The 13168-nt window shown below is 37.3% G+C and overlaps 1 long non-coding RNA gene across 1 annotated transcript in view; it reads right to left on the reverse strand.

Annotated features, from left to right (window-relative positions):
• Nucleotides 1-1447: 1447 nt before the first annotated feature.
• Nucleotides 1448-13168, reverse strand: part of LOC120324135 — a 137919-nt gene continuing 126198 nt past the window's right edge. The window contains exon 3 of the long non-coding RNA XR_005565152.1: nt 1448-1538. This is a non-coding gene — a long non-coding RNA (uncharacterized LOC120324135). The remainder of the gene's footprint in view (nt 1539-13168) is intronic.

Raw genomic sequence — 13168 nt, forward strand, 5'->3', positions numbered from 1 at the left:
GGGGAAAACATGCTTAAAAAAGTCACTCGTTATATACTGCTCTTAGCTGGAAAAGAAAACATCGTAAACAGTCACATTAAGAGCATCTTAATGTCTGAGCTATTATTACTTTCTTAGAATTTAACATTTATGAACAGAACTTGAAATTTCACATAATATGTTATAATTTACTTAATGATCATCAAGGTCACTTCTAAGCAACTGCTTACAAAATGTTATATACAGAAATGCAAAGAGAGTTCTGTGTTATAAAATACAATGAAGCATTTTAAAATCCAAATCCCTTCCCTCCCTCCAAGGGAACAAATTATTTTTTCTTGGAAGCCAGCATGCTGCAAGATTCAGACTCTGATTGCCAAATCTGAGCCTGAGTGAATGTTTCACAGTGAAGACATAATACCTTGGAAAGAGAAAACACACATAATGAACCTGACAAGAACAGCAGAGCACACAGGGCTCAGCCATGGGAACAAGTACTGTGCCAAAATTAATCACATCCAGAAAAGCACAACTCCTTCATGTTCATCTTTAGTGCTTGCCAATGGTGCTGACAATTTTTAACAAGAAGCAGTATATTAAGAGCTTTTTTGAAAACCTGCAAAAAGATTAAAGAATGGTGATAAGTCTCTTCAGACTCAGCTCAAGCAATAAATGGCAATGAAATTTCTGAGACACGCTGAAAACCCCGTATCAGCACAGAAAGGTACCTGATCCCTATTTGTGACAATTCACAGGAAAATCAGAATTTGAAGTTCTCAGTGAAATGTATGTTTCCAAGTATATTCAACCACCTGCAGAGTTCTAACAATGCTGGTGCTCATCCTTATTGCACTGGCTAAGCAAAATATCGGGCAGAGTTCTGAATAGACACTTCTGCAAACCCAATTGAATTCAAATTCTTAAAAAAAGTATTAAAAAAAAAGCCCAACAAAAAACAATGAAGAAAAAAACCCCAACATACAACATTTTCACTGTGCATAGCATATAATTTTTTTTGTGATATACTGAGTGGTGTTTGCTTCTCTTGGTAAATCAACTGGTGTTTTTTTTTTTGTTTGTTTTTTTTTTTTTTTTTTTTTTTTTTTTTTTTACTGGCTCACAGAAGCTTCTGCAAACTGCCACAAGTGAGTTTTTCCCTATGTATATACAAACATCAGCTTTGAGATCTTCAAATCTAAAAGGATTTATTGAATCATCACTGCAAGATCATTTCTCTAATATTTCGCACGCCGTGAAGGATCACTGCCTTCCAGTTCTATTTCAAGAAGGTTGTTTGCTGTTATCTGGTTTTGTGATCCACTACATTCTGCTTGGAGTCTACTAATGCATGACCTGTACTACTCAGCTGTCTCCTTGAGGCTTGGCACCTTCTTAACAAGACCGTCCTCGGCAGAAACGTGGCTTTCATGGCCATAAAATAGTACAGAGATTTCTAATTACCTTTGCACAGTTAACCTTCATTGATTGTTCCATGACTCCACCAAGTCACTGTTTCTGAAAATCACTCATCGCAGGCAATGTCTCCGAACAGTCTGACTCTGCAAGACAAGGAAGAAGCCTATTTTAGTGATTTAGCAATAATAACAAGACATACACAAGGTGATGAAATGAAAAAGAACAAAGAAAACAACATACAACTCTATAGAGATCTGAAAGAGGGAAAATAGGAGAACAGAAAAAGGTAAAGTGGGAAGGCAAAACCAGGTAGAAGGTAGCAGAAGGGGAAGAAACTTAGGGACAAATGTAGAAATGATTATTCTTCTGGTTTCTCCATAAGCAGAGTAGTAGTATGTCAAGTAACTAAATGTAGATGTAGACACAAGGAAGTGCCAATTGGCTGTACAGTATCTTGTTTTTTAGTCTTCAGGGTCACTTCAAAAGTCAGGCTCAGGCTTTTCCAGCTGTAAACTGGAGGGGAAACTAGTTCCCATAGACAATTGTGAGTGTGTAGATTTTACTAGGAAAAAACCCCAAACAACACATCCACAAAATACTTAAATCTGATTCTCTAGATTGGCCTTTCTGGAGCTCCACACACACTTTGTGCAAATCACTTGGCAGTCCAGTTTGGCTAAAGGCATTAGCTGGTTTTGGCAGCTCACAGCCTCAAAAAAAAGCTTTTAGTGACTTTTGTTAACTTCTCTGTATGTGGTTATAAATGAACCTTTTCTGCTCTTCTAAAGTACCAGCATATGGGGAACACACAGAGCTTCAGACAGGATTATATTTATCAAGGCTGTTGCTGCAAATACTACTTTTACAGTCTCAAATGTCATCTTAAAATCTAAACACCTGCAAGTCTCTGATATGGTTACATCAATTGCGGTTGATTCAGACAATGATAAACTGTCAAATCTGTTGAGTTTGTGCTGCTTTCCTCTTATCTTTCATTTTTTTGGAGTCTGTGACAGCTTTATGGGAATGCATTATTCCTTGGGAAATGTAAGATCTGCACAGTCTTTTCAATGAAAGACAGTATTCATCAGTTCTATAAACAGTAAAGAAAGGCTGTAAATGGACTCAAAAGCATGAAACTGAGCAATTTTCTTCCTGATTTCAACATAAATAACAGGTAATAGGAGGTATGCAGAAGTCTCTGCAGATCCCCACGTTGTTATGCTGTTGGCATACACTTGGTGCTTTGTACTTGGGAAATGAAAGTTGCATAATCTTGAGTGTCTGATGAAATCACGAGGCAAGAGTCATTTTATCTTTTGTGCTGGGTTTATTGTGATATCTTCCAACTCAATGGTGGTCTGAAGCCACAGTTTCTGATAACCTCCTGGCCATCACAGAGTAGCTACGAACTTTTAAATCTCAGAGTTGCTGCTCTGTTTAGATTAAGCAAGTATTCCAGTTAAAATATTTTCACAATTTATTTTCACAAAAATTTTCCAGGGAATTTCAGATACTAGTGACTGTGCACATTTTGAACTTTGACAGAGAAGAGCAATGCCACACAGTAAAAAACCATCTTCCAGATGGTGAGATATGAAAACTTGTAACAGCTATCAATCCTGAACCAAGACCTAAGCTGAGGCTTAATTCTGTCTGAAATTCTACCTTCATGAAACTGTAGAATTAAATGAAGTACAAAGCCTATGTGAGAGACCCTGACATTGTCTCAAAGTTCTGAAATTTATAATGCAAGAGTGCTTGAGAGAAGGATTAGGGTACTAATCTGGATCTCAGAAGAGCATTACAAATACCGAGTAAAAAATTTTCCTGCAGGCAGTTGGCCAATTTTTTCATTCTCTTGCCATTTTTGACTGTGCAACTGATGCAAGAACTGACTCTCAAAAAGGACAAAAATGTAGTCCTAACAGAATAAGATATTTTCTAAAACCCTTTCTACCCTTTTCAATGGGAATGGATTTCAGAGGTCTTCTGAGATGGGAACTACTTTTTTCAATGAGTTTGTTTAAGCTTTTTATTCAATATATATCTAGAATTCCTTGAAAATTAATCTTCACCCTAGCAACCAATTGCATCTCAAAATAACTTTTCTAGGTAGGTAGCTTCGAATCTTTCAGAAGAACAATTACAATGTGGCATAATTGCAAGGGATAGTTTGATAGTATACAGAATATAATTACATGGTATTTCATATCTGAGTCATCCTAGGGACAGAAATGAAAGGAAGTAATAAAAATTACTCACTCATAAGCTTAAAATATTCTGGCCAATAATTTTAAACAGCAACACACTTTACATATATGTGGCACAAGCAGCTCCTGGTAAATTATGCAGCACCTGGCATATACTGTTAATTCCCTTGCACCTAAGTTAATTGCAGATTCCAGCAAGCAATCAGATATGATTAAATTACATTTTTGGAAACTATCACATGATTCAGGCTAAAGGAAGACATCTTAAAATAGACCTTTAAAAGGTGGCACTAATTAGGCAAAGTCTTAATTCTACTCTTCTCAGCTTTGAAATTACAGGGACAAATTCTCTTTTCAGAGCACCAAGTGAAAAGCAGCTGTAATCACCAGACTGTACAGGTATACTGAAAGCAGAATTTCAACCCATGGAAAATTTCTTTTGACCTCATTTATGCTCCAGAAAGAAGTATTCCATAAACAAGAAATCAAGATTTTATTTTTTTTTACTGGGTGTTCACAGTGCCTTAGGACACTGGTCCTAATTAATTAAAAAAGGTACAAATGAAGTTAGGGAATACTGGAATATTGTGAAAGGAAGAGGTCTAAGAAAACAGCTAAGAAAGCAGCATTACTTGAGAAGAGATAACGAGTAGGGAGAGGAAGGAGATGGCAGGGCAGGAACTCTCCAGAATCATTTGGGAAGCTGTTTTCAGTAACATAATATGCAGAATACTCTATATCACCCAGATTATAAATTAACTCTCTCTGATATCTCTCATCCAGACCTGTTATCCATTTTCATTGAAGTAACCTGTTCCTCACTGACTTTCTTAACACTTGTCTTTCTTATTTAGTCTTGGAATTGTCCAGTGTTTTCACTGTACCAAAATATGCCTCCCCTGGTCACCTCAGAGACCTCCTTTTTACACACACATTTCCATTTCTAATTACATTAGAGACTTCAGCAAACTATTGAGCTCAAAAAAGCCCGTGGCTTTCACCACGTCAACCTAACACATAGCAAAGCCTATCCTGAACTTGGAGGACCTCCTTCTTCTTCTGCCATTAAAACACAATCTTCTATACATACAGCACCAGGATACTGAGAGAAAAAAGAATATAGGGCAGCAAATGTGTTTTTAATATCACTGATGACAGCAAAAGACAACTTAGTACACCCAAGCTAGGCAGTATAACCACACTGTAATAACCACTATTGACAATAGCAGCCACATTTTTTCCTGTTTGATACTCTAGGTCCCTGCATCCAATCTAAAGGCAAGTGCCATGCACCTTAGGCACAGAGAAACCTTCTGAGTTCATAGTCAGAATCTATCTAGTGCCATGGGATCTTTCAATCTTTCATAATTGCCAGGAAAATTAAAAGTATATTTTAAACCTTCAAAAAATGTACAAATATATTTTTTGATTAGCAGTACTATGCACATGGTGAAAACTCAACAGTTACAGAAAAAGACAGGTGTGTTTCTACTTTTAATAATATACTGGTAATACCTTTCCCATTTTTCTCCTTCAGTGGAATAAAAGGGTTTTACCACACCAGTGCTTTATCTTGAATAGAGTTTAACGTAAAGAGCTGGGAAACGTTGAAACAAACCGAAAATCTCTGGTTTTATGAGTTGCTCTAGCTAAAGCTCAGGCATTTGGAAAGCAGCAGCAACCAACTCATTTACTCAGTGGTATATTTTTCCACTTGTAGCATATTATTTGTTCATCAATTTTGTATTACTGAGCCCCAGAGTGGAGTATTTCAGATGGAGACAGAAAGGACAAAGTGTGGGTGGATAGACACAAAGCACTTGTACATGCCAGACTGCCTGATCAGTAAAAAGGAATTACTCATAAATGGGACTTCTGAGACAAGTACTAGGCACAACTGTGCTTCCAAGTCCTGTAAAATGAGAGAGACAGCCTCTACTCCACTCCAGGTAGAAATAACCTAAGTAGCAAATTAATTTCTTTCTGATTTCCATGACTCCTCCAGCACTAGTAGAGGGCCTGATCTTGCAAGATATATCCTTAACAGCTGTGAACTTCATCCTGACAAATTACATGAAAAAAGCACTGATACCCCTATACTAAGCAAGATCAGTTACTTAATGTAATTGATATGCTGGAGGGGGATCTAGAAGAGCTCCCACAGGTCCCTTGTAAAAATTTATCCATCAGAATGGATGGTGTCCTTGATTTAGGGTGAAACAATTTTCTTTGGACACTCCTGAATCTTTTCAGTACAAAACACTTGTAAGTCCTATGGGTATAAAAGTATATCTGAAGACCTTATTGTTTGGGGTTTTTTAATGGACTGATATCATCAAATGCCAGTATTTATAAGCAAATTTCCAGGAGAGAAAGATCCTGAATCCCACAGGAAAATCTTTGACCCCATACCTGCTCAAATTACTGGAGTTATAAATTCTAATTGGCCCATATATTGATAATTATGAGAAGCTTCCTTCCTCTAGCATAAACTTATGTATTCCTACAAAATTGGCATCTGTTGATATACATTGATATATACTAGCTGCCCTTCTCTAAAATATATATAAATACACACACATTTAAAATTGTTACACACATACAAAGATATAAATAAATACAAGTAAACATAGGTTCTCTTACAGTGATATCTCTAACTCTTCAGGATCATCTCTCCTTCACTGTCTGAAGCATTTTCATTTAACTCATTGACTAAACACTAAATAACTGTTTTGAGCTTTGAAAGGTGTCTTAATCAGAACAGCTACAGCAGTAGATGTGCAGTGGCATGAACGCCACCACCCAAGAGAAATGAATCAAAGTAAGAGTCTGAGGAATAAAGTTGATGAAGATACTTATTCCTCACCTTGATTTTTTTAAAATGACCTCTCCTTCTTTTCATTCAAATACCATCTCTCCACCTTCATAAGAAATATAGTATATATATATCTATGCATGTGCACAAGGGTGGAAGGGTAAAGCATTCCCATTTGTTTCTTGTTTGGAAGCCAAAATTCCCACATTAATTTTAAAGAGCACTATACATCACAGCATTGCATAATTCAACTATTATTTCTTCCAGAAATAGTCCTTGCTCTCAGTTTACGGTTTTACTTTGCTGTCATGCAAAACACTATGGAAATTCAGAGGAACAGACAGAGAACTTTGCAGCTGCCCCATAAACAGGCATGTGTGATGTGTATGCCCTTAATAAATAACTCAGCCACAGGAACATTACCATAGAGCAAGGCAGAAATTATGGAAAATTAAGGTCATCTCCAAGAAAGTCTCCTACTCTTTGAAATTAAACGGATGATACAAGATGCCTCCTGCTCTATCTACTGCAGTGGCTTTTGAGTCATTCATTGATAGCTAAACTTAAAATTATAGGTCCAAGTCAGTGAATTTCCCTTCATGAACAAACCAGATCAAATCAGCAGTTACAACACTGCCTCCAATAGAGACAGGTCTTAAGACACATAATTGCAATAGCTGCTTTACAGATTCCAGAGATAAACCTAAGAAAGACTTTAAAAACATACATATAATTCAGTGATCTTATCATTCTGCACCACGGGCTTAATGTTTGCTCTGTTGAAACTTCCTACATTTTCCATAATAATCTTATGTCTCTCTGTGTAAAACTTCTCGAAGGATTGTGATTTTGAATGGGAAGTAATTGCTGTTTTTAAACAAGGTTTTCTTCCAGGAACTAGACAGATAGGGAAGTTTTACAGGTGTTAAAATCTAGTTGACTTTGACTAATGGAATTTGGTTACCAGGACTTTAACAAAGTTGTTAGTTGGGTCAGTTATATACATGCACACATACCTGCAATACTGAACATACTTGTACCTGAAACCAATGTGTTTGCAGTTGCTAGAAAGGCCAATAATTGGATAGGAATGAGAAACAGCTATTCTCATACTTGAGCCTTTCCTTCAGCTTTATTTACAAAGAACAGAGGCACAATAAGGAGGATAAACTTGAAAGGTTGGCTCCTATTTTAAATTAGGCTGTGCAACAAAGCCTATAGAATTGTTATTCCAGTGGCTTTTCCAAACATTGAATCCTTGCTTTGAAAGTTAAGATAAGTATCTGTAGCTTGTAGCTTTTTTTGCAATTTGTATTCAACAGAGTAACCAGAAACCAGTCCCTTGAACAATACCTGGTTTTAAAGAAGGGGATAATTCATTTGACACTGGGCTATCCCTCCAGTTTTTCAGTCAATCACAGGGTTAGTCCACCTTTCCACCTTTCCTGTGATATGATAAAGCCAAGATACAGTTTAAGGTATTTCAAAAAATATTAAGTGGTGGATTTTCATACTTCTATTGATGAAAATTGATACTTAGACTTTTATTTCAGAAGGCACTCTTTATTCTAACCAATAAAACCATTCAAACCAGCTGCTGTTTGATCAGATGTGCATGTTTCTGTGCTGAAATTTCCTGAAGCACATTCCCACTCCTCCTACTTATTGTGTAAACATATATTTAATTTAGAATTCAGAAACACAAAGACTAAAGGTACTCAGACACTATTTTCTAAGTGAAGACACTATTTTTCAAATGGTTCCCTAAATGTTTGACACTATACATGAATGATAAATTAGGTCATACGAATTAAAGCAAAAATAAATTAGTAAAAACTCTATTTAAAACCGATGCCTAACAAAAAAATGTAACAAAAAAGTTGAGGTTTATAATAAGTGACTTGTCTAGTCAAACACAAATTCCTCTTGGTAATTACTTTATTTACACTGGCTTAATACCATTTATTCTGGACACAGTATCACAACATTGAAAGCAACTCGTTTAATTAAAATTGTGTCAAAAGAGAATTCTAAATCCTCCTTGCTTGGTTTCATTTAGAAGCACTTTATTCCTATAATAGAGGGGAATATTACCAGTATAGCTCTTTGCTTAGGTAAATAGCATTTAGGTCTAATGACTGAAGGACATTCAGGAATGCCCCTGAATATAGATACATAGGTATACAGAAAGGTTTTTAAGTAAAAAAGAATGTAGGAAAGGACTGGTTAGTGCCCCATAGCAAAAAGGTGTTTTAACCCATGGAACTGAACAAGGGAGTACATTTCAGCTCCTTGATAATTTGTCACACTGAAAAATGGCTTAGTCTCAGCAAAGCCAGGTTTCTTACCCCTTAAAGGAAAAAAAAAAGTAAAAAATTACTTCATCTCTTATCCACCAATATATAAAATTAGACTTCTCGAAAGAGTTCTAATTTTTTTAAATTGACTTTAAAAAAATCACTCCAAAGCAACCCCCCTAGAAAAATGCCAACAGCACCTACAGAGCTTCGTCAGAGTATGAAAAGAAATGAATAAAAATGTTAATCAGTAGCAGACACTGATTTATTTATGTAGCATCATACCAAAAAGGAATTAATTTCCTTAAATACACAGGTGCTGCTTCCTGAATTCCTCTTTATGTCTACTGCCAAACAATGGACAAAACCAACTATTTGAATCTATGCCACGGCAGGGAACTTGGTTTAGATCTATGTTTTTTTTCCTAGAATATGTGCTTTTTTGTCCCAGATTCCTCCTATATGCTATCCAATTAATCAACACTAGTCAACAACAGAATCCAGGCACCAGAAATGGACGATAAGAAAAATAACTTCATATTTAGAATAAGCCCTTATGTTAAAACATTTGTTAGCTAGATAGTGCAATGACATGACAACCCACACCAAAACTGTGTGCATTTTCAAGCTCAAAAAACTGATTTAATTTCAAAGCAATGAAAACTTTTATGGTGAATGACATTACAAAAGGCAGGAAATCCCAAAATGTTTGGTTTAAAAGCCAAAATATTTATCTTGTTCAAAATCAAAGAGAAACAATACCCCACCATACCCCACCATTCAGAATTTGCTTCCTCCACACAAGAGCACTACATTAAGAACAAAAAGTTCAACCCAAATGTAGTCAGCAAATCAGCTGGCACGTCCACTGAAAGCCTATAAAGCACACATACTGCTAGGCTTGACGTCAAGAAGGTATAAATCAATTCAACACCCAAAGCAGCTGGAGGGCTCTGACATCAGGCAGAGGGGTCTGGCTGCAGGCAGCTGCACACATGTGGGTGATGCCAGCCCCGTGAATGGCAGGACGCTGACACCCTATGGTGGCCCGGGCTTTTAACCTGCCTATCTGGCAGCTTTTCCAGATGAAAGCAGTCTTCTGTCTCTGGGTAGCTCAGCTGCTATCTATGAATATTTTAACTATCATAAAAAATACATTTCCTCTACCCTGCACTTGTGACTTCGTGGGGCTGCCAGAGGCATGTGTACAAGCTACCTAATTTCTCTAAAGAATTGCAAGAAACACTCATTTAGGACCGACCTGTTGTGGTTATTTTGTAGATAACTTGTGAGTGTACTTGGTCATTCAGAGAACAAGTTTGATAAGCTGTGTCTTCCTGCATATTTTCTGTGATGGCATTGCTTCCTGGTGCCTTGACATCTTTTTCTTCTGAAGAACAGACATCAAGACTATGATTCTTCTGGGATTCCTATTCCAGATCCAAATATTTTAGCCTTCCATATTTCTTTGGAAAAAGGAAACCAATTTAATCTCTGTCCTAGGACAAAAGTTCTTTAAAGCATTTCTCAGTCTCCACATCATCATCATTATCACTTTCACTCACTCCAGCTCATCTCCTACATTATCACTGGTTCCCAAGGCTGGTTCCTGGACTTGTCAAACCTTTAGTTGCTTTCCCCAGCCACCTTACCCCTCACTTCTTGACATAGTGACTCTATTCCTGCCCCTTAGTTCAAAGGGCTCTTGGGCTCTTTGCCTAGACAATTTCTGTGTATGCAACTGTAGGGTAATTTTTTTCAATCCATAAATCCTGCCATTTCAGACAGGAAAAATGTGAGGTATATTAGAGTATATAAATGGTAGCTGTACTGTGTATTAATTCACTTGTAATGGGCTTCTTCACAGATGAAAGCTAAATGCATAACTTAGGAAAAAATTTAGTAGAGAACAGTATCAAAAAGAAGAGCTATGTTATTCTATATTAAAAAGATGATACACATCCTCTAAGTTTAATACACTAGTTTTAAAATACTGGTGATTGTATAAGACTTATTACACAGCTCAAGAGTTGAAACATGCTATTATCATGAGAAAATTCCATTGAGAAAGTAAATCAGAATCTTCAATAATAGATTTGTATGATACCACTCTTTTCCATTCCTTCTCTTTCACATTAGCATCTACCCAATTGCTTCACCTCACAAGACAGACAGCGGGTCAGAGATTGTAGAAGTGAAAGCAATCTGATCTCAAAAGTGTGTGCTACTCCCTTATGATTTTTAATTTGTTTTTTAGTCTTCTGGACAGATAATTAAAACAGCTTCATGCAATAAAATTGGCATTCAGCATGCACAACCAAAGATAAATCACTTTTGTTACATCCTAACACTTTATACAGCCACAACTGGTATGGAAATTTACCAAAGCAATGGCATGGAAACAACTGACTAAGATCTACACAATCCTTCAGCTGACTTTTTTTATCCAAGAATATACTTGAAAATATAAAGCTATCTTAGTCCTTTCTTTAGAGTTTCAATGCTTGTTCTTAAGCAGTATCACATTGAACAAGTTCCATAAAATATCACTGGCCTTGACCTTTCATTAACTTTGGTTCACAACCCCTACTTTCTAGGACTGATAAATTCAACTTGTACTGCAGTGCTTGTTTTAGTCCTACCTGTGTAATTAGCTTTTTTTTCCCCACAGCTAGTTTGACTTTTTCATTACAGTTCTGAAAGAGCCCTTTGTTTTCGCTAAAAATAATTTTTAAAATATCAACCACCAAGAAATAATTTTAATTTGACAATTTCTCAGTTGGAAGCCAAAAAATGAAGAGAAGTAGGTGTTATAACTGGTTGTATCTAAATTGTTTAAAAACCACAAAAATGGGGACGCTGTGATAAAAACTGCAACTTAACCAAGTAGAACAGGCGTGTGCCAAAGAGTTGCCTTGAAACCCTTGCATAAGTTGAATCACCACTAACAGAAAAAGATTTTTGTCCTTCCCTTCCCCACCCCCTGTAAAAGGCATTCCTATCCTTCCCAGGTTTGTTCTCTCCTTAAATAATTTCTGCCTTCACTCTGGCCACTATGGACTGCTAGAGGACAGTAAAGAGATTAGGAGTTGCTTTATTTCTTGACTGAGATCAGCAGGCTACGGAGGAAAATGAAGTGAAAAGGGGAGCCACCTCTTCAAAGTGGTGAGGAATCGTTTCTTCCAGATAGCAAGTCAAGGAAATGACACAGGTGGATTTCGGAATTAGAGTCTCCATCTGAACTTCCAGCCTATACTATTGCAGCAAAGTCCCCGCCCTACCAGCTCCTTCAGCAGGTCACATCAAACTGTAGACGCAGGAGCACTGAGGGAGCTGTGATCACACCAAATTACAGAAGTGGAGAAGAAAGGGATGAGAATTCCACAGGTAATACAGAAAATGGTTTCCCAGGAAGAGGAGGAAACATTCATAATACATTGACCTCTCCTCCCTCAGCCCATGGAAGATGTTTACCTAGTTAAATGCCAGCAGTCCAGGACTAGCTTGCTTCGTGATTCAATGAAACACTGATGTCAATAGCTGGATTCCAAGCGTGAGAGAAATGCAGTTCTCTGTGCTCCTTAATAAGCCTGACTTTTTACAGCTGACCTATTGCAAGGTCCCAGAGTGCTGTGCCCATTAGTCTGCAGACAACATGCTCAAATCACCTTTGCTGTCAGCAAAGAGCTAACAACTTTCTATCTAGTAATTTCAAAAGCAAAACATTTATTTTTTGCAGCCAGCTGATAACATCTAATGCTCTGATCTCCAGAAAGCATGCAGCAAAGATTAGCCCCAAAAACATGGTGTAGCTAGAAAACTGATGTCACAGCTGCAGGGACAGCATGACCCTTGTCCCTCACTGAACTCTCTGTGCTGTCCCTCTGCTCTGGGATGGTGTACTGGCAGCTACACAGCTGCTTGTTCACCACTGCAGCAGTTCCTGTGTCAACAATTGGTTCATACTGTATCACAGAAAACCCATAAATAAATGTAATAGATAGGATAAGGCAAACAGGTTAAAGAGATTACAGTACATTCAGAGTTATAGAGGTTTCAACAAAACAGTTTCATACTATAGCATAAATACATATACTAGAGTTTAAATAACACAATGAAAAATGAGAGATTTATGGGAGAGCAGCTGCAAGGAAAAGGCTATTAGATACTTAGGCATGACTAATGTACCTGATGGTTTATACACGCTCTTTGCCCCCAGTTTCAAATGGGCAGGTATCCATATCCCCAAATTTTTAACAACTACTACTCATATGCCTCCTCCCGGGCAGAATTAGGAATGCAGCCAAGAACTACGTGAGCAGGAGGAAAAAAAGCTACATTTCTACAAATGCACAAGGGTGCTTCGGGCACTTGGGCGAGCTGCAGTGGAGGAACAGAGCAGGTGCTGGCTCTGTGCTCCAGCTGACAGTCACTCCCTCCAGGGCTCT

The sequence above is a fragment of the Pipra filicauda genome, unplaced genomic scaffold, assembly GCF_003945595.2.
Source record: "Pipra filicauda isolate LSUMZ 115617 unplaced genomic scaffold, ASM394559v2 scaffold430_size1018388_pilon, whole genome shotgun sequence".
NCBI classification, from domain to species: domain Eukaryota; kingdom Metazoa; phylum Chordata; class Aves; order Passeriformes; family Pipridae; genus Pipra; species Pipra filicauda.